The sequence below is a fragment of the Danio aesculapii genome, chromosome 5, assembly GCF_903798145.1.
Source record: "Danio aesculapii chromosome 5, fDanAes4.1, whole genome shotgun sequence".
NCBI lineage: Eukaryota > Metazoa > Chordata > Actinopteri > Cypriniformes > Danionidae > Danio > Danio aesculapii.
This window is the reverse complement of record NC_079439.1, coordinates 52,656,377-52,680,585: the sequence shown is the minus strand read 5'-3', so window position 1 is coordinate 52,680,585 and position 24,209 is coordinate 52,656,377.

Below are 24,209 nucleotides of genomic sequence, written 5' to 3'. Positions count from 1 at the left end.
GGGCTTGAACCAGATATAATATAAGGTGTTTTAAGTGACGTTGAATGTGGCATGGTTATTGGTGCCAGATGGGTATTTCAGTATTTCAGAAAAAGGCTGATCTACTGGGATTTTCACACTACCATCTCTAGGGTTTACAGAGAATGGCTCAAAAAAAAGATAAAATACAGTATCCAGTGAGCCGTAGTTCTGTGGGCCCCAAATGCCTTGTTGATGCCAGGGGTCAGAGGAGAATGGCCAATTTTCTTGGCACACTTTGGGCCCATTAGTACCAATTGAGCATCATGTCAATGCCACAACCTGTCTACGTATTGTTGCTGACCATGTATATCCCTTTATGACCACAGTGTACCCATCTTCTGATGGCTATACCCAGAAAGATAATGCACTCATGTCATAAAGCACAATTCATCTCAGACTGTCTTTTTGAACATGACAATGAGTTCACTGTACTCAAATGGCCTCCACAGTCACCAGAACTCAATCCAATAGAGCACCTTTGGAATAAGGTGGAATGGGAGATTTGCATCATGGATGTGCAGCCGAACAAATCAGCAGCAACTGCGCGATGGTGTCAATATGGACCAAAATCTCTGAGGAATATTTCCAGTATCTTGTTGAATCTATGCCATGAAGGATTAAAGCAGTTCTGAAGGCAAAAGGGGGTTCAACCCGGTACTAGTAAGGTGTACCTAAATGCTAAAATGCTAAATGCTAAAACAAATCTCTATACAAACCATTAACAGGTACATTAAAAAATTCCACACATTAAAGATTTATTACATTACATGCCCACATTCATGCATTGAAATCTATTTCAAGGTTAAACATAGCTGGCCACAGTTTGCAATACATGTCCCTTCCTGTAATATGCATTAAGAAAAAAAATAACCCACAAAAATAGCAACATGACAGATGCCTTTTTCTCCTCTCAGTGCAGGATAAAATATGCAAAACACAAGCTTTCAAACTCATGTTTAATTGTATCACGTCATGGGTATAGGCTGGGGCATTGCTGCTTGAAGTATAAATTGGGTAATTCAATTAAAGTGCCCGGCGCAGACACACGATAACGGATGGAGGATGACCTCAGCCCGGGCCTGAACCTCGCGTCACCTCCATATCACTCGGCCTGCCTGACAAATGGAGGCCGGCTAATAACTGAAACACATGGCTGCCAGCGGAGGTCAATAACGTCCTTTCCTTCATCGGCATGACTGAATTAACCGCCGCTCTCAGTAGTCCAGCCGTCTTTCTTCACGTGTAAATAGAGCTAGCATGCAGCCGCTGATTAGCTCTTAAAGCCCTTCTTATCTTAAAAAAAAATAAACAGCTGCAGTTAATGACGACTTTGCTCTGTTTGTGCTGCTGAGGTTTACGCAGTCAAAAGCAAAGAGCCGAGCAATGCTCTGTTTGTAGTGTCCATCAAAGACTGAGATGACTTGACAGTTTGACAACAACAGAGAATCACTTGAAGTAGAAGGAGAGCGAGCTAATACTTAAAGGTCATTCAGGGGAGTTTCATGAGGAGGAGCCTTAATCCTATCAGTTTCAAAATTCAAGTAGCAGTTTAACGTTTACATTTCTCTTTAACGTGTACTGCAAAAATGGAACTGTTCATAAATCTGCAATACAACCTGATCTATTCAAAGGTTCGCTCAGTTTTCATTAAAAATTTCATTATTGCAAAATGGACAATCCTACCACTAAAAACTATTAAAAATTGAATATTACTGGCTGCTGTGTCTTTAATGTGGTGTAAAGATTATTATGTGTTATTTGGAACAACAAGAGGACGCAGCAAAGATAAATTAAAACTACCTAATTATTTTATGCACACCTTTAAATTTAAAAGGGAAATATAAGGGCGATTTTAAGCACAAAAAAGGTGTTTTATGGAATATCTTAAATTGACCAGTAGCTATGTTTTTTCTTTCCATTATATTTATTTATTACAAAGATGGAACTTGCGACCTTAGTAGGCTAACGATTGGTTTTGATTTGGGAGGTGTTCGCTATCACTGGACAAAACAATGGAAAAGCGGTTGTTCCTTGCGCCACCTGGTGGATACTGCGTAAAGCAATAAAATGTTTTTTTTTTTTTTTTAAAAGCAACCTTTGTACAGAAAGTGACTGCGCATAACAAATTGCAGCACTGTGCGTTAGGAAACATGCATTCTCAGTGGCCACATCAGTACATTTACATTTAGTCATTTAGCAGACGCTTTTATCCAAAGCAACTTACAAATGAGGACAAGGAAGCAATTTACACAACTATAAGAGCAACAGTGAATAAGTGCTATAGGCAAGTTTCAGGTGTGTAAAGTCTAAGTAAATCTATTATGTAAATCTATCAGTATCAGTTAATCTATCAGTAAATCTATTATGCCAATTGACCAATGAACAAATTTAAAAATCAGACCCCTTAATGTTTCGCAATTCCGTGATCGCTAAATCCAACACAAAATCAAGAAAAGGTTGGAATTTTTTGCAATCCTGCAAATTTTTTAATTAAGCACAAAATAATCACAAAAACTAAAAAATCTCATTAAGCATCAAATTCCAAGCCATACAAATAAATTATATTTATTTCAGTTTGCAATGAATTGTTTTACATGACTTATAGGACTCAACGAAGCGCATGTGATATATTTGAGTGTCTCTAGAAAAATTGTGTCTCACCTGCACCCTCACAATCATTACATTACATTGAAGACGGGAGGGGTGGTTCAGCTTGTGCAGTAAGCAGACACATCAGAAGCGCGAGACAAGAGATTTACATGTGAAGTCATGGTAAAGATGCGATAGACATCCTGTAGTGCAAATTGGGCGTCTTGTGCATTTGACATGCTTCAGACTACAAAAGAAAGTTGGAGCAAATGGAGCAATGGAGCAGACAGGTAGAGATGAGATTGGTTCAAGGATGACGGCCACTGGACGTGACCGAATTAAAGGACATTATTTGTGAAAATGAGGAATGTTACTCATTTTAAGTTGATCGTGTATCAACTTATTATTTTAATTATATAAATATTTAACTTAATATTTTTAGTCAGTTTGATGTAAAGATTGAGATTACTAGAAAGGATCATTTGATTCAACTAAACATTTAAAGCAGTGGGTTTTTTATTACAGTGTACTTTAGATTATTTTATGAAAATATGTATGTGAAGTGAGATTTAAAGTGAGCTAGGATATCTGATGGCACAGTCAGACTGACTGATAGTCACAGAAATGAACAAAAGACACCACAATTAACAAGAAAAAAAGTATTCAAAAGTATTCAAAATATATAATCATGGTAGTTTGAGGAAGAGCCTAAAAGCCATCGAAGTTAAATGAGGCAGCTGACACTATTGCTGATGAGACAAGTGTGACACGGCATAAAAGCAGCTGAGCTTTTATTATCTCACAGTTATGTTTACAGTTGTGATCACATGAGGAAGAAGTAGGACTGTTTATTCATATTAAATACATTATGAGTTAATGTTAAAGTTAAAGTTTGGTTTCTATGAAACCAATTTGAAAATCAAGGGTGTGTGCTGTCATTAGCATAGGGACACAGGACATGCTTTTAACTAGTTAAAATACTGCATTTCTCTGGATTTTAACATTTTTCGAAACATTTTGAATATTTGTTTTTTGGATATTTTAATGAAAAATTTTACATTTTGTGCCTAAGAGAGACACAAGGGAGACAAAAACGCTCCTGTTACTATCTCAACTGAAGTAAAAATTTTAAATGTGACAATTATTATTATTATTAAATAATATATATATATACCCTCGGCTGGGTCAGTTGGCGTTTGTGTGTGGATATTGCATGTTCTCCCTGCGTTCACGTGGGTTTCCTGCGGGTGCTCCGGTTTCCCCCACAGTCCATAGACATGCGGTATAGGTGAATTGGGTAGGCTAAAATTGTCAGTGATGTATGTGTGCGATTGTATAGACGTTTCCTAGAGATGGGTTGCAGCTGGAAGGGCATCTGCTACGTAAAACCTGTGCTGGATAAATTCATTCTGCTGTGGCGACCGCGGATTAATAAAGGGATTAAGCCGAAAAGAAAATGAATGAATACATTTATTTCTTTGCTTTTTTTGAATTAATTTACATTTTCTACATCACTTAATCTTATATAATGCCTAAACATAACTACCACAACAACTTCCATGCTTTAAATTAGAAGTTCATTGAGGCAAAAAGTTGTAGTTAATAATGACTTTGTTCTACTGAAATTCCATAGAAAAGTATACACATTTGAGACAGGAACTGTGGGAATTCTAAAATAACATAGGATTCCAGTATTCCAGTTTACATTTCTTAGTGATTTATAAGATCCCATAAACTGGAAAGCGTGCAGTTGCTTTTTTTAAAGAGTGTAATTTAATAGTCAACACACAAGTTACGCTACATAAACACTGATTAAATCCGCTAAGCATCTGTGTAATGAGAAATAACCACCCTTGATAATTTGTACATCCTCCTAAATTTTCTTGCTGTTATTTTTGTAAATACCGAGATGAAACGGGGCAGAGAGCAAACCACATCCCCCCGAAAAGCTTTTCTAGTCCTTTAATGTCATGAAAATATTTACAAGGTTAAGTGAAACTAATTGAAAACCACCTACGTAAAAGGCTTTCTCAAGCCCAAACTCGGGATTAGGGTAAAATACTGTTTAAATTCCATATCAAAAGAATTACAACCCTTTACAATACCCTTACAAAAGACTCCCCTCCAAAGGTGTGCGAGCATGCGGTTTCCATGCTAATATCACATAGGAAAAGATGCTACATATGCGCAAATTATTTATCCGTGGATATTTAATCAAATCTTTTGTGGAGATGTGCACAGCAGGAGGTGTTCATTCGGAGACTGTTTAAAATTGCCATAATCCGCTGCGAACTAAAGGTGGCAGTGCCTTTGTGTGACTGACAAATTTGTTTACAGGCATGCGCTAACCCAACAGATTAAAACACTATTGCGGAAAAGATAAGCACGCAGGCGTCTGACTGTCACAAACCTCCGCAACCCTGTCTTTAATGCAGGAGAAAACAGTCAGATTGAACAATGGCTTTAAATCCATTCCACCCCTCCACAAGGCCTATTTGACATTGTTCTAGTGCGGCCCACACAATTTTCACATTTCAAAGTCAGTTTAATCAAGAGCTCAGGCAAAAGAGGACGGATCAGAGGGAAGAGAAGGGGTTTTTTTTGCCATTCAAACGAACTCATGCAAATGATCACTCCAGTATAGAGTTTGTGTCAGGCTGGCTTTGGGTGAACCTTAATCAAACGAAGGATTTGAGTTTTGTTCTCTCTCTCGCCTCTTTCTTCTGTTTGGCACCAAGCCAATTCAGTTAGAGGAGAGGAAGAAATGCTCACACTGGGGGGCATCTTCTTTTAGTCTTATGCTTCTGTCTTTGGGCAAAGCATTGACATTATAAACTATTAGCGCAAGATCAGAACAGCCGGCTGAAGACAAGGCACCTCAGGCCCAGAGGCAGAAATACAGTATAGACTGAACCATTGGAAATGCCAGGCTATTAAGCAGGAAGCAAGCTGTAAACACCATAGATAATAGATAATAATGTTTACATACACAACTGTTTAGTTGTTAACATTCTGTTTACATTAACCCTAAAACTTATAAACCAATTTTAAATATTTGTTTGTTTATTTAAAAAAAAAAAAATTAAATGTATTTTTCTTGTTTTAAATTAAAAAAAAAAGTAGTTAGACATTTAATATTTCACAAATGCTTAATGGGCAGCATGGTGGCTTAGTGGTTAGCACTGTCATCTCACAGCAAGTAGGTTGCTGGTTTGAGTTCCGGTTGAGTCAGTTGGCATTTCTTTGTGGAGTTTGCATGTTCTCCCGGTGTTGGCGTTGGTTTCTTCCGGGTGCTTCGGTTTCCCTTACAGTCCAAAGATGCGGTATAGGGGAATTGGATAAACTGTTTATTAAATTCTCAATACTGGGTTGCAGCTGGAAGGGCATCCGCTGTGTAAAACATATGTTGGAGAAGTTGGCGGATCATTCCACTGTGGCAACCTCTGACCCGAAGGAAAATGAATAAACAAATATTTAACGATATTTAACAGGGCTCGAGGATCTCATAAGCTCAGGGACAGCATGCCAAACAAGCTTTTATTATCAATCATCAGTGTGAACTCTTGAACTGGCCATTGGATATTAGGCTTGGATATTGAATATATATATATATATATATATATATATATATATATATATATATATATATATATATATATATATATATATATATATTCACATTTTTATTACGATTGTGATTTTCAAAGTATTACAGTGCTTTGTAAACGTTTATCATTACCACTTGATGAGTCTCCCCATACAATTTGACAGAGTGTTTGGAACAGGAAGTTGCTTCGCGTGATGTCACACTTAACAAGCGGATAACCTCAGAAAAAAAAAATAGCTTAACCCTGCTTTAAAGATACAACCATAAAATACGATTTCACCTAGGTTATAAATCAGGGTTTTAAGTGACAATTAACCCTGGGTCTGAAAAGTTTGAAAACTCTAATGGTTATCTGCCTTCCTGTTAGACTAGAGTCATTTACTTTACATATTTTTACTGGGATATTGAGAGCTCTTGTATATGTAGGTCACTCTCCATAAATACACTATAAGAACATATGTTACATGTAGCGTGACACCTTCTAAAAGGGAAAACACAAAGAGTAAACCTTGCAGCAGATTATTGGAAACATCTGGTTCTTCCAGCAACACTATTTACCTCATATCACCGAGGTAAAAAATGATTATTGCCAATTAAATGCCCATTAATTCTACAAGCACGAGATCCTGCCAGATGTTTTACATCAGGGAGAAAAATAGCCACTCCTGTTTGTTCTTTTCGTAATAGTCAGGGGCATGATGGATCTTTTCCATACACGTACGCACAATTAAACGCTGTGGACTTTTGTAATGCACCTGCATTTAAAGGGGCTAAGCTGACAGTGGAGTATCGAGCACAGTCTGAGCTGAAGTAACTAAGTTCATGAGTTTCCTACAGGACAGAGATATGATATGATTTATAAAAGGGCGCCTCAGACTTGATTAATTCGATGCCACTATGCTGCCCGTTGTCTGAAAATAAACCGAAGCCCTTTTGAAAATCGTTGCCCTATTTCTTCCTATTGATATATCTGTGGCACAATTGGAGAAATAGAATCTAGGTCTTATAAATTAAGAACTCTTTGCTAGGCCACATGGAAAGTGAAAACGCTCCAAAGACAACGGCTGACTCCTCAACCTAACATAATAAATGACTATCGGGCGCTATAACAATCTGCTCCCTGCTTGCTCTGACCTCGACACAATGGCCCAGGTTGCCCAGCTGTGGCCCTGCTGGAGTGCAGCAGCTGAAGGTAGTCTTTCTGTGCTCTCCACCTTGACCTGACTGGCTCTGGCTCTTCCTCAGGCCAGCACTTTTTAATTCCCATAAGAAGCGGAGAAGCGCTGAGAGGCCGGGGCAAGCAGGAGTAAGCATCTATTGCACGTGTCAGGGCCAGAGCACATACACTCCCTCACTGACCTCAATTAGAGCAGACTAAAGACTAAAACTAACTGCCCTGTTGTATGCACGGGATACAAACTAGCAAGTGACTGATTACATGGATGATGTTATTAAAGAGCCATTTTTTACATTTTCCCAAAGTTCACGGAAGTGGGGACGGGGTTCAGGGTGTCTTACTGAAAATATCAGCTGTGCAAAAGCACATGAGTAATAACTGTAGCACAAACCCAGCAGGCACCTTGACCAACGTCAAAAACAACGTCAGAAATGCAAATCGATTTCATGTCAAAACCTTGATGTCCATTTGACGTCTACATAGGCTCTTTTGACCACCAAAATAAGGAGTTACTGTAATATCAGAATCAGAATCAGTTTTATTGCCAAGTGTGTTTCACTACACAAGGAATTTGTTTTGGCTACAGAAGCTTCCAGTGTACATAAAGTTACAAGTGACAACACAAAATAAATATGAAAAAACAAAAAAAAAAAAGATAAACATTAAACAGATGCGGTTAGTCAAGAAACCTGGATGTTGAGTTGTATGTACAGATTGTTATAAATTGTTATAAATATACAGGTTATAAGGTGCTGTGTACAAGTGCGTATGAGAAGGTATTGCACATATTTATTGCACAGTAGGGGAATATTTAACTGTTCATAAGGTAGACAGCCTGAGGAAAGAAACTTTTCCTGTGTCTGACTGTTTTTGTGCTTGGTGCTCTGAAGCTCCGACCAGACGGTAACAATTCAAACAGCTAGTGTGCTGGGTGTGAGGCGTCCAGAGTGATTTTGCTAACCCTTTTACTCACTCTGGAAGAGTACAGTTCTTGAAGTGTAGGAAGGGTTGTGCCAGTGATTCGTTCAGCAGTCCGGACTATTCGCTGTAGTCTACGGAGGTCGGTTTTGGCAGCTGAGCCGAACCAGACGGTGATTGAAGTGCAGAGGATGGATTGGATGACAGCTGAGTAGAACTGTGCGAGCAGCTCCTGTGGCAGGTGGAACTTCCTAAGCTGACGAAGGAAGTACAGTCTCTGTTGGGCTTTCTTCACAATAGAGTCTATGTGAATGTCCCACTTCAGATCCTGAGAGATGGTGGTGCCCAGGTACCTGAATGACTCTACTGCAGCCACAGTGCTGTTCATGATGGTGAGTGGGGGGAGTGCAGGGGGGTTTCTCCTGAAGTGCACTATCATCTCCACTGTTTTGAGCGTGTTCAGCTCCAGGTTGCACCATAACGCCAGCCGCTCCACCTCCTGTCTGTATGCAGACTCGTCACCGTTCTGGATGAGGCCGATAACAGTAGTGTCGTCTGCAAACTTAATGAGTTTGATGGAGGGGTCTTTTGCAGTGCAGTCGTTGGTGTACAGGGAGAAGAGCAGTGGGGAGAGAGCACATCCCTGGGGGGCACCAGTGCTGATGGTATGGCTGTCGGATGTGATTTTGCCCATTCTGACTAGCTGTTGTCTATCTGTCAGAAAGCTGGTGATCCATTGACAGACAGAGCTAGGAACAGAGAGCTGGGCCAGTTTGTACTCAAGCAGTGATGGGATGATGGTGTTAAAGGCAGAACTGAAGTCCACAAACAGAATCCTTGCGTAGTTTCCTGGTTTGTCCAGATGTTGCAGGGTATAGTGCAGTCCCATGTTGACTGCACCATCCACAGACCGGTTTGCTCTATAGGCGAACTGCAGGGGGTCCAGCAGGGGTCCAGTGATGTCCTTCAGATATGCTAGCACCAGTCTTTTGAATGACTTTATGGCCACAGTTGTTAAGGCCACAGGTCTGTAGTCATTGAGTCCTGTGATCTTTGGCTTCTTCGTGATTGGAATGATAGTAGAGCGCTTAAAGCAGGATGGAACTTTGCGCTGTTCCAGTGATCTATTGAAGATATGTGAGAAAATGGGAGCCAGATGGTCAGCGCAGGTTCTCAGACAGGCTGGTGAGACACCATCTGGCCCTGGTGCTTTCCTTCTCTTCTGTTTACTGAAGATCTGACGCACATCATCCTCACTGATCTGAAGTGCAGTGGGGGAGAGGAAGATGGCTGGAGGTGTTGATGGCTGTGTAGGGAGATGGTCCGGGCTGTGTTGATGTGGTATTGATGGCCGTGTAGGGAGATGGTTCAGGCTGTGTTGATGTGGTGTTGATGGCTGTGTAGTGAGATGGTCCGGGCTGTTTGATGTGGTATGATGGCCGTGTAGGGAGATGGTCCAGGCTTTGTTGATGTGGTGTTGATGGCTGTGTAGGGAGATGGTCCAGGCGGGTGTGAGGTGTCTGGTTATAGGTGTCAAAATTACAGTAGAACATATTCAGCTCGTTTGCAATATGTTTATTGCTGTCGATATGTTTTGCTTCAATATGATTAAGACAATACTCTGATTAATAGTCTGCCATGTAAACAGCGAATTTTATTACCTTAAAGGGCCACAGACACCTGTATCATGAAATTTTGAGTTTTATTCTGTCCATTCAGTGTGCGGTATCAAATTCCATTAAAACAACACTCTTCCACTAATCATTTCCTCATTCGAAAGCCCTACCTCAGTTTGTTATGGGGGCATGATTTAAATGTTGCCAAATGAAAATGAAACTGCCAAACTGCAGTTAAAGTTGCAAAAAAATTAAACACCTGAAATAAATACATAAGACCCTGGGGGAAACATTAATAGTGTGGTGACGCAAAGACGTTAATCAATTTATTTGCTATAACATGTATAACGGAATCATGAAAATGACATTCAAAAGGCAACTCATGTAAACACCTTAATCATAGTATTGCCTTATTCAGATTAAGGCAAATAATTATATTACTGGTGTCCATGTAAATGGAGTCACAAGTTCCAACCCAAAAAAGTTGTTCCCTGATTTTGATGACAGCACTTTCCACAGGTCAGTAGTAAGTTAATGCGATTTTAATTGAACAGTACACATTTAACATTAATGTTAACAAACAAATGATCAAAAGAGATATATCAATGAAATTCAATTCAAATATATAACATATAAATTGATATATATGGAGTCATCCACCATTAGTTTGTGATTCAAAAGTAATGGTTGAGGAATCGTTTTGGCACCGATATTTAGAAGTACCGACCATTTAAAAAGTATCAATTTATCACCGATATTGAATAACCCCAAACAATATGCAACCCTATATATAATATTATTAAACTTTACTGAGAAGCTAGAAAAGCAATGTTTGCACTGTTTGTGCACAGTGACAGATTTTACTGTTTTTTTTTTTCTTTCTAAAAATACTGATTACCACCAACAAAAATATTGCTACCTCTTGATTTTCTTCTCAAAGCCACTGGGGATGTTCATTTATACTTGTGCTTTAGAGATCACAGCAGTCCTTCACGCAAGCAGACGTACAACAGAAACAACATCAGACCACTAAATCACTGCTTCACTGTTATTTTGGGAGACCCAGCAGACCAGGACACCAATTGAAGCCTCATCAGTAGCCCTATCATCCCAGCTGCGGTGGTGTGTGGCGGAGCAGATTTGTGAGGGTCATATGCCTAACTGCGACCTCCATAAGCAACCAACAGGCTGGGCTTCTTTTACCTAATGCAATTAACCTTGCGGTGGGGAATAAAGAAGGACAGACAGAGAAAAAAAGGGTCACAAAAAGCAAACAGATAAACACTGCAAGCCACAGTATGTACTGCATATAATAATACATTTACACAGTACACACACTTAAATTATGTCAAAACAAACTTTTATTTTTGTTTAGATGCAATTAATCACAATTAATTTTTGCCCAGCACTAAAAATTGAATGATTGCATTCAAAATAAAAGTTTGTTTTAACATAATTTAAATGTGTGTACTGTGTATATTTATTATGTGTATGTAAGTGCACACAGGAATGCATATATGATAAAATGTTTATTTATATTCAGATATAAATTAGATATGCATATGATACAAATTATATAAATTTAAACATCTATGTAACAAAATAGTTTTATATAATTTTGTTTCTATGTACACACACACACACACACACACACACACACACACACACATATATATATATATATATATATATATATATATATATATATATATATATATATATATATATATATATATATATATATATATATATATATATATAATGTCTGGGTGTAGTAGCAGTGCGATATGGCTGCATATCAGAGAGGCGTCCGCCAAGTGCCTTAGTGTCCCACCAGTGAGGATATACAGCCACATCGTATTGCTACGAATGTGATATTGCATTTATGGATACAACAGTTTGATGGCATGATTGTGTATATAAAAATAAAAAAAAATCAAACACAGAGAGTCTAAAAATCCTTTTGTATGAGGAGCTATTTTCTTCTGTCATTCATTCACATCTGCAGCTGACATCAGAACAGCAGAAACCGTTGCTACTTTACCAACATCACTTTAGAGCTAGTATTTGAATGATACTCTAGCGTAATGTCTAAAGTGATGACAAAACAGGTGATTTTGCTCATATTTTAAGATTATAAGTCTGAACGGTATGAACTGCCATCAGTCTAGAGACTTTTCCCAGTATTTCTCTGTAGCAATTGAGATATTACACTAATTATACCCTTAAAAGCCAAAGCAAAGCAAACACAACCAAAAACACAACCACAAAAAAAAAAAAAAAAAAAAAAGGAGGTCAACTTAGAATGTCACTTACCAGTTTTATAATGATTTGATCAGCTTTAAATTGAAATTACACAAAGTTTTTCTCCTCTAAGGACCTCTAAGGGTCCAACAGCTGCAATATTTGTCAAACTGTCATGAGTTTATTGATCTGCTGTCACTCTATGTGGGCGGAATAATACAGAAGGGTGAGGAGGCTGTATAAACGCTATCATTGCTTAATATCACATGGCTATCAGCCAATTAGATTCAAGAACCAGACAGACGTTTTTTTTTCTTTTTTTTTCATTCTTTTTATGATTAATTTAATTAATTTATTTATTTTGTATAAAATGTATGTTTTTGACAACTTAATTATATTACAGATCAATTCATGTTTTCTATTTTTGTATTATATAATTGTTTATTATTGGCATATTAAACAATGCTTTGGCAATACTGTGAGAGTCATGCCAATAAAGTTCATTTGAATTCAATTGAAATTGAAATGTCCATTATCTCATTTGAAACACTGTTTACTTAAATTGCCTTTTTTTCTATTCTTTCATTAAGATATGTCTATTGTTATTAATCTTCTCTGCATATTTCAATCTTTGGCAAATTTGTGCTTTTACAGTTGTTGTTGTTTTTTTTTTAAGAGAGCAAGAAAGACTCCCAGAAAGAAAGGTAGAGGTGAGAAGCTTAACTGATAATGATAGGGGGAAGCATGTCTGGGCTCTTCTCTTGGATCTGTCTCTTCTCGGGGGAAGCTGAGGTTGGGAGCACTCGTCTCGTGGAAGAGGTAAGATGAAGGGCCAGTGTCAGCCTGGCTTTTAATGGTCAGAACTGTGGTTAGTTCTTCTGACTCTGTCCTGTCCCCCGTGGCTCAGAGTCCACTCCATATAACTGGCCATAATTCACCTCGTTTGGCAGTTTGGGGTCTCGGAGGTGCAGGTTAAAAAGTGCAGGGAGCAGTAATGGCACCAAGAACAGCTGAGGGCACATCTAGCAAGAGAAGAGAAGAAAACAGCACTCTGACTGTAACCTTTAAACCTGTACCCAGAATTAACTGCTGCAAAGCTGTTATTGTGTAATTTTGTAATGAAACATGTTTACTTAAAGAACATTTGAACTAATAACTAGATCACAAACAAACAAAACAAAAAATAAATAAATAAAGACATCAAATAACTAAAACTGTCAGGGAAATAAAGTAAAAACAACTCTCAAGATAATACCACAATTATAATTGTAATTTTATAGCCCACATTTGCAATACTACTAATAATAATAATAATAATAATAATAATAATAATAATAATAATAATATAATAATAATAATAATAATAATAATAATAATAATAATAATAATAATAATAATAATAATATTATAATAATAATAATAATAATATATTAATATTGCATTAATCTATTGTATTTATTTTTATGCTAAAATATCTGATCTCATTGCTATAAAAAGGGATTTTCTACAACTTAATTAATTAATTATTATTATTATTATTATAAATTTATTATGAATTAATTAGTTTTTAAAAGCTTTTATTTTGTTATTTTACTTTTTTTTTTACTTTTTGAAGCTTTTTATTTTGAGTACTTTTATGAATTTATGCTGTAAAAAAAGCAGAAAAGAGTTGAACGTCTCTAAGGAAAGATGACTTTTCTATATGAGAGGGTTTGCTGTTATCATGGCTTTGTTTCACATGGATTGTTGAAGAACGTGACTCAGAAATCCTGTACATTTCAACCAATCCGATGTCGACTGAAATGTTTCCAGTTTTGTGTGCCATACTGTATGTATCAGATGTCCAGCCAACAATCTGTGGGCATGATGTCTGAGACTAATCAGACTTAAAAATGTATCAAACTGCAGTTGTATGCTGTTTTATTTATGTATTTATTTATTTTATTTTGTAACTATTATATATATTTTATTATAAACATACACACACACACACACACACACACACGCACACACACACAGACACACACACACACACACCACACATACACACACACACACACACACACGCACACACGCACACACACACAGTTGAAGGCAAAATTATTAGCCATTTGAAGTTTTAATAATTTTACAAATATTTCCCAAATGCTGTTTAACAGAACAAGGAAATTTTCACAACATTTCCTATATATACTCACTGGCCACTTTATAAGGTACACCTTATTAGTACCGGGTTGGACCCCTATTGCCTTCAGAACTGCCTTAATTCTTCGTGGCATAGATTCAACAAGATACTGAAAAAATATTCATCAGAGATTTTGGTCCATATTAAAATCATAGCATCACGCAGTTGCTGCAGATTTGTCTGCACATCCATGATGCAAATCTCCTGTTCCACCACATCCCAAAGGTGCTCTATTGCATCGAGTTCTGGTGACTGTGAAGGCCATTTGAGTACAGTGAACTCATTGTCATGTTCAAGAAACCAGTCGAGATGATTTGAGCTTTATGACATGGCGTGTTAACCTGCTGGAAGCAGGCATCAGAAGATGGGTACACTGTGGTCAAAAAGGGATGGACATGGTGAGCAACAATACTCAGGCAGACTGTGGTGTAGATATGATGCTCAGTTGGTACTAATGGGCCCAAAGTGTGCCAAGAAAATACCCCCTAAAACATTACACCACCACCACCAGCCTGAATCGTTTATACAAAGAAAGATGGATCCATGCTTTCATGTTGTTGATGCCAAATTCTGACCCTACCATCCAAATGTTGCAGCAGAAATTGAGACTCATTAGACCAGACAACGTTTTTCCAATCTTCTACTGTCCAATTTTGGTGAGCCTGTGTGAGTTTCCTGTTCTTAGCTGACATGAGTGGCACCCGGTGTGGTTTTCTGCTGCTGTAGCCCATCCGCTTCAAGGTTGGACGTGTTGTGCTTTCAGAGATGCTCTTCTGCAGACCTCAGTTGTAACAAGTGGTTATTTGAGTTACTGTTGCCTTTCTATCAGCTGGAACCAGTCTGGCCATTCTTCTCAGACATCTGGCATCGACAAGGCATTTGCCTTGAACTGCCACAAAACTGCCGCTCACTGGATATTTTCTCTTTTCGGACCATTCTCTATAAACCCTAGAGATGGTTGTGCATGAAAATCCCAGTAGATCAACAGTTTCTGAAATACTCAGACCACCAACAACCATGCCACTTTTAAAGTCACTTAAATCACTTTTCTTCCCCATTCTGATGCTCGGTTTAAACTGCAGCAGATCATCTTGACCTAAATGCATTGAGATACTTTGATTGGCTAATTAGAAAAATTTGGGTTAACGAGCAGTTGGACAAGTGTAGCTAATAAAGTAGCTGGTGAGTATATATATATATATATATATATATATATATATATATATATATATATATATATATATATATATATATATATATATATATATATAGTTGGATACATTTTTAATTATATTAGTTTCGCTGGAATGAAAGCAGTTTTTAACATTATTTAAGGTCAATATTATTAGCCCTCTTAGAATTTTATTTTTATTTTTTTTTTTATAAGCCCTCATGTTTCCTTTAAAACTCATATTCCAGATATTTTGTCCAGAAGTGATTTATTTTTATTATTTTATTTGCCCCTAGAAATTAACTAAAATGTACTGAATCTGCTCATTAAGAAAATGACAACTTCCCAAAAATTGGTAATAATGTTTTTGTATTTTGGGGGGATTTCCTCCCAAAATTACTTCACTGACATTCTATATGTAAGCTTGTTTCTGTTACTAAACAAAAACAATATAAAAGATAAATGTGAGTTTCTATCAGTTCTGACTAAATCAAATAACAGTAAAAAATACATATATAACTATAATAAGCATACATGCACACATACAGTATATGTACTGACAATAGAGGTCCACAACTTAGGTAGTTCTTCTAGTTCTGATAAGCATAAAGTGACTGAAATAAAGCTGTTAATGTTAATAGCTGACTTACTGCTGTGATCTGCTGATGGCATGGAGAGAGAGAAAATAAAAAGGGAGCGATAAAAAGGAGTTTGACATTTTCTGTTAGCTCTAACTGGGGCACAGAAGTGGCACTGCCATCAGGAGCTGGAAAACACTACTAGTCTGGGCATGTCAAATCTGGATCACCCAGGAAAAGACAGAGCTTTCTAACCCCCTGCCCTGGGGCAAGTACAGACAGTCCTAAACCCTGCTGAGCAATTAAAGCCTGCAAATCTAAAATCCTGTTCATTTTCGCTTACAATCATTCTTTAAATAATGTCAAGTCCATATACATTCATAAATTATGAAGAGGGACCAAACCAAGTCAAAAGACCGAACTGAAACTGTCTGACACATATTGTGGTTAACTGTTGATTTATTTATTTATTTGTTTTTTATGTTATGTTATTATTTAAACTCTTCTTAAAAAAGTTATTTAAATAATAACTTATTTAAGTTATTTATCTAAGTTTCTAAATAAATAGTTATATAATTAGGATGTAAATATAAATCGCCTCACAGCAAGAAGGTCACTGGTTCGAGCCTCGGCTGGGTCAGTTGGCATTTCTTTGTGGAGTTTGTATGACTGGACATTCTCCTTCAGGATATTTTGATACCCAACATAAGTCATGGTTCCATTTATCACAGCAAGTCTTGCAGGTTCTGATGCAGAAACACCCCAGACCATCACACTCCCTCCAACACATTTTAATGTTGGTACAATGCTCTTTTTCTAAAATGCAATGTTACTTTTACCCCACACATAATGTTCACACACACCTTCCAAAAAATAAATTTTTCTTCAGTCCACAAAGTATTTTCCCAAAGTCTTGGGTATCATCAAGATGTTTTCTGGCAAAACTGAGACAAGACTTTGTTCGTTTTTGCTCATCAGTGATTTTTGTCTTGTAACTCTGCCATGCAAGCCATTTTTGCCAGGTCTCTTTTTTATGGTGGAGTCATGGCCACTCACCTTAACTGAGGTCCTGTTTACACTTATACATTTTAGTTTTAAAATGCATAAGTTTGACTATGGTTACGCCATCCGTCAATACTACCTCAGAGCTTTTGAAGCTTTTTAAAAACTCTGTAGAGGCCGTGTTCATTTTAAAATGCTGCTGCTCCATGTCAGTGTGGATGGAGAAAATGGAGACATCTGAAAACAGAGGTGTGGGGCTTTTTCCTCAATATTAAGTAGCCTACACAAAGTTCAGTCTTGCATCCTTTCCTTGTAAGTTCAGACTTCGCAAGTTTGATATGGAAAACAAACTTCACAGGACACGTCGGGTAAATCTTCAAAGGGAACAGCGTACTTTATAACGTCTTTCACATCACCCTGGCTACGTTGTTTGACTATCTTAACAATAAAATGAAAAAAATGATACATGGAACTGCCTATTTTCATTTTGATATTAACAACTTAGACACCAAAAATGTTGAAGCATCGTGTAGCTACATATTTATATGATCGTCATTTTCACTGTATGCATAATTATAACAAAATTGAGCCTATAACATAACTGCCTCCTTGACAAGATGAATTAAATATCACTATATTAATCAATATAGTGAGATTAGATTCAGTGGTAGATTCTTGATGAACTGTCCGGCGTGCACAGCTCTTACCTGGGGAGCTCTGCTCAAAGCACCTGCTGACTACATGGAGCTCAGATGCGCTGCAGCATGTGTGTGGTCTCGTGAAGTGCGTTTTCAGCGGTGTAGTGTGGATGGAGAGCTGTTCAGAAATGCTGGGTGAAACGCCAGTGTGGACGTTGATCATTTTCGTTCTAAAACACCATTTTGAAACTAAAACATATTAGTGTAAACTGGGCCTGAGGCAAGTGAGGCCGGCAGCTCTTTGAATGTTGTTGTATGGTCTTTGTGACTGCTTTGAAGGTCTTTTAGTCTACTTTTCTTTGTCAAGCAAGTTCTATTTAAGTGATTTCTTTATAAAAATTAAAAAAAGGGAGGGGGGGGGGGGCAAACCCTTTTTCCCACAGGACTATGTAGTTTTGATTTTTGTTTCTCTCCTTTTAAAAACTGCATGATGTGTTTACTTGTGTTATCTTTTACTAGTCTTTAAATTTGTTTGATGATCTGAAACAATAAAATGTGACAAACATGCAAAACAAAAAGAAACTGCTATTTGTCAAACCCTTTAGGAAGTTTTCACAGTATGTCTGATAATATTTTTTCTTCTGTAGAAAGTCTTTATTTCAGCTAAAATAAAAGTAGAACAAAAGTTTTACATTTAAAAAAAAAAAAACATTTTAAGGTCAATATTATTAGCCCCTTTAAGCTATATATTTTTTTGACAGTCTACAGAACAAACCATCATTATTCAATAACTTGCCTAAATACCCTAACCTGCCTAGTAAACCTAATTAACCTAGTTAAGCCTTTAAATGTCACTTTAAGCTGTATAGAAGTGTCTTGAAAAATATCTAGTAAAATATTATTTACTGTAATCATGGCAAAGAACAAATAAGTCAGTTATTAGAAAATGAGTTATTAAAACTATTATGTTTAGAAATGTGTTGAAAAAAATATCCTCGTTAAACAGAAATTGGGGGAAAAAAACAGGGGGTCTAAGAATTCGGAGGGGCTAATAATTCTGACTTCAACTATATAAATATACACTGTATATATTAAATAAACTCATTTATTCATTCATTTTCTTTTCGGCTTAGTCCCTATATAAATCTGGGGTCGCCACAGCGGAATGAACTGCCATAATTCAATTCAAGAGCGCTTATATTAGTGGAGTAATTATTTAATGTTTGGCCCTTTATTACATTTCATAAAAAAATCACAATAATAATTTACAAACACAAACACAATTAAAATATTTGAGTTGCAGCATGTTTTTGGTTTTAATGAATGTGATGGTCTTATATTTGTCCCACCATATACAGCCCCAAATATGTTACATCTTTACATCAAAATATGTTACATCTTTATGTTACATCAAAAGGTGTTTGGTGCTCACTCCATTAAGCAGCACCTCCAGCTTGGAGCAGCTGAAACAGACGACACATCCGCGCTGTGAGGCTCTCAGGGGAGGACAGTGTGGACTGTCTCAGATACCAATCACCACACCCAGGGGCTTTGTCTTCACTGTAAAATCTCATTATCAGCCAGACTGCTAGCATTTTCCACGCATATCTACATATTGATTTCCACTACAGATGCCATTGACTGAAAGAGTACAACGGCTGGGCTGCCAGGGCTGAATTAAAAAAGATGGAAATGGACATGGAAAAATCTGACTATAATAACCCTGAAAGTTTGATTTGACTGAAAGAGTGATCCACTTTGCTCAGAGTACGGTGATTTTGAGATTATGAGTTGCTCTATGATGGTTGTAGGACATATATGATGTGATGGGTAATTATGGCGTGTCACGGGTCGGGCTCATCAGCGGCGGCCGACGCAATCAGCTCAGTGTGGAAATAAATGGGTCAGGAGGAGAGACGCTGATTAAAATCACATTCAATAGTGTGGGTTTTCCTCGCTGATTTCCACTGCTGGCCCTACATCTGTTCACCTTTGAGGAGATACAGAATAACAGAGACGTCTGTGGGGAAGAAACACGTCCATCTGCATTATCGCACACATCAGCGGTCCTGCTCCAATCCTGTTAAACAGATGAATATAAACAGTAAGTTTTCTTAATTATATATGGAAAAAATAAAACGTAACAAAATTTTCCAGAATTTCTTTAATGTCATTTGTTTAAATTAAATTAAATTAAATTAAAGGGCGATGCAGTGGCGCAGCAGGTAGTGCTGTCGCCTCACAGCAAGAAGGTCGCTGGTTCAAGCCTCGGCTGGGTCAGTTGGCGTTTCTGTGTGGAGTTTGCATGTTCTCCCTGTGTTCGCGTGGGTTTCCTCCAGGTGCTCCGGTTTTCCCCACAGTCCAGAGATTCATTCCGCTGTGGCGACCCCGGATTAATAAAGGGACTAAGCTGAAAAGAAAATAAATGAAATGAAATTATTATTTTTATTTTATTCATCAGCTATTAAAGAGATTTTCTGTTAAATCTAAATTATATTTATTGAGTTACTTTAGTTTTATGTGTGTTTAGTAGTTGTGTGAATGACACTGAGCGCCTTCATGTTTGAAAGTGAATTCATTTCTAAAATAATTAAGACATCCTAAAATTAATTCATTTAATCATATATTTTTCTGTCTGTACATAAACATATAGACAAAGTCAACCATTGGGTTAAAGTGATGTAAACATTCAGCCCAGTGGTTGGGTTGTCCATGTTTTTGTCTGCAAACAAAGGTACATATTATACTGTAGATGTTACTACATAAATCACTGCTGTATTAACATTATAAATATAAACATTATAATGTTTATTTTTATAAACATTATAAATAAATGAATAAATAATACAATGGACCCCTTTTTTTACAAGACGCATTTAACGGTCATCATAATTTTAAATCCTTGAAAGATTTTAATATATTTAGATTTTTTTCTAAACGTGTGATCATTTATATTATATCATCTTTGTGTCAAATTACAAAAAAATTAGTTACTGCTTATGTGAGGTGTTTGTAATGCATCGTCTTTGGGGCTGAGAATTAATTTAAGGTTATTCTGTCTTCTGGCTACCGTCATCAGACAGATTTATTATTATTATTTTTTTTTATTCTTACGAATTCTTTTGTTTTTAACTTTAAAAGTCTGGTAACCACAGCTGCCATTTTATACCATGAATTTTACAGATTATTTTGAACCAATTTGGCTAAAAATAACCCAGCATTTTTAATGTATATATTCAATTAAATCTGAAAATAGTCTACCTAAATATAATAAAAATGTGATTCATAAGTATATTTGATATAATTATCCTGAACACATGTATGCTATTGCATGGGTATATTGGTCTGCATTATTACACACATCAACAAACCTGCTCCAATCCTGTTAAACAGATGAATACAAAATGCCTGTGACACATTTCACAAGACGTCATGACACTGTAGTCATTCTTGCTTCAGCATACTTAACCAAGCATAACTAAGTGTATAGTTAATAAACCTGTGTGTGTGTGCGCGCTTGTGTTAACCTGTGCTGAATTGAATGGCAGGTGGGCTCAAAGGGCACACTGTGCCTGCTGAGTGGGCAAGGAGAGTGGAGCAGCTGCAGCTGGGCACACATGGCCCCTCATGGCCCCTGGCTGTCAGAGTAAGAAGCCGGACCGAGGGTTAGCACTGGCAAAATAACACCAGTGAGAAATAGGAGAAGGGGGGAGGGGTGGGGGGGGGGGGGGGATTGGGCAGGTGATTGGGAATACATGTATAATACATGACTGACATAATTGCATTTGTTTATGCAAAGAACGCTAATTCAGTTTTATTCTTATTAGGCAGTTCTGGTATAATCACTGATTTTCTGTTGTGAAGACACTCAAGAGACTAAGATGAATGTTTATACCTATGTATACTAGCTGAATACATTTCTCTATTTTTAGTAAGTAAAACTAATATAATATAATATAATATAATATAATATAATATAATATAATATAATATAATATAATATAATAGATAACAACATTAAATGGAAAAACATTTTTGTTATGCTTTTAATTTATTAGATTTTTTAAAAATATTAAACCATAAATATAATTTTTTTATTATTTTAAAATGCAACACATATTTATTTTAATAAACTAGAATACAATACTAAATTATGTTTATTTATATAAAAAAAACTGAAACCCCAAGAATTATTGTTTCTTATATTTGCCAAAAAAAAGTTTTTCGCCGGTATTAAGCAATGTTCACTTCTGGTACTGCACGCACATGCACACACAGACCAGGCCCTTAGTCAGGGGTGGTTTGGGTGGTTCGAAAGACCCACTCCCTCACTGACAAAGTCCAGAAAATGACCCCTATACAAGCTCATTTATTCCATTTTGAACTGCTATGCCATCAAAAATTGTGAAAATGATCGATAGAAGAAGGCTTTAAAACAAATGTAATTTTCAATTATTCAAGTAGGAAATTTTGACTAAGTAAAGCTGAATGAGCTAGCCAGGAGTGCGTTTCCCAAACAATGACGTAATTCATGGCTGAACTATCATAGTACGATGCATTGTTTGGGAAAAGAATGACTTAGTGAGTAGTGTTACCCAAAAGCCCTAGTTTCTTTTTCGCAGATCCGTCGTTTGAACCATGTAAGTTATAATGTAAAATGCCCATAATAATGGGCAATAAAAATATTAATGATGATGATGATGATGATTATTATTATTATTATTAAGTAGAATATTGTTTATTTATTTATTTTTTAAAGTCTGCTTTAACAATTTGACACATGCAAACCACTGCAGAAATCTTCTAACCATCAGGCCTGTACGTTACTAAGTAATAAATAACCTACTTTAAATTAAAAGCATTATTGTATGCTACGTATGTTTTTTTTGTTTTCATAAGTTTTGGAGACTTAACATAAATTCTGCTTTTAGATAAAAGGTCACATATAGCTTTTGTCATGAGCCATGGCTGTGTTCAAAATGACATCAATGTTTTCAAAGTTCACTGCGAAAGGAGCGCAATTGTAAACATGAAGTTTGCTAAAACTGAACTGTAAAAATATTTGAAAGCAAATTACACCTAAGAGTGATGACTTTAATGCTTTTAAAAAAAAATTATTCCGAGTTTAAAAACACAGCCAGGAACTATGTTTCTAACTACATCTTCAGAGGTGTTTTGCAGTTTGCAGTTTGCAGTTTGCGAATGTTCGTTGGAACGATGGATTTGGGAAATGCCAAATCAATGAACTATGTTTGTAATGACTGAACATGCGACCTTAGTTGGCTAGTTTTACCGGATTCCTATTTTTTAATGATGGATGATATTAAATTAGTTTTTAAAATGAGGCTAATGCTAATCTGATAACAATATTTAAATTGTATATAAATTGGAAATATTTTTGGTGCATCAAAAAAGTGTGGTTATGATCACCATCAGACAGCAAATATCCAGCAAATATTAGTTCTTAAAAGGTCACTAAAATACATAATTGAATAGAAAATGGGGTGAACTGCAAAAAGGTCCACTTTTTCAGAAAAAAGAACCACCCTTTTCACTAGGCTGCTACAGGCTACATGTCTTCTATATCTCCTAACAATTACAAGCAGTTTTAAGTCTAAACATGTTGTCCACCTGTAAAGCGAATTGATTATTTAGCAAAAACTGTGTGAAGCTATTTATTTCCTGAATATAAATATAATTTCATACCCACTATAAACAAACCGAGATAATGGCTGGTCAATAAAAAGATTATATTTCCCTCCTGTCCACAATTCAACACTAAACACTTAGAGACAGAAAAAAAAAACAAGTCCCACTCCAGAGAAATAGTACCGGTGCCATTTAACAGCTACGTGAAATCAATATACAGCTAGAAATGGCGGCAAAGAAACATCATAGTAAACCAGTTATTGACGTGCTGCAGTAATTTACACTTGCCATTACAAGATGGATTGAGGCGATATTTATTTAGCCAGAAAGCTGGCAGCAGGGATATGGTACAGCAGCTGCCGCGGTTGCCAGATGCTTGAAATACACCCTCCGTCCATCAAAACTCCTCCCTTGATGATTTCCTCCTTGTTGCAACCTGACAACCTTAAAACAACTGTATAATTAGAGCGGCATCTGCCGCGCTGCATATCTCTCTGGATCAATCAGGAAACTTCGGACCGAGTGAGACGACGCAAAATGACACACAGGCACAATGAGAGGAAAAACTGATCACAGCTCGGAAACCAGAGCTGCAGGTACAATAGAAAGAAAAGGGCTGTGATTATCGCCTTGAACTAACCACAGTGATATCTGTTTGTTGTCAGAAAATGCACTTGTGAAAGACTTGATGTTGATGCATCCATCTGAAATGAATCAACAACGCTCCCATCTGCTGGTTAAAATTGCCAAATGATCAACATTATCACATCACAGCTATCTTAAAAACTCCTATCTTGAGAGGAACGAAAGGCCT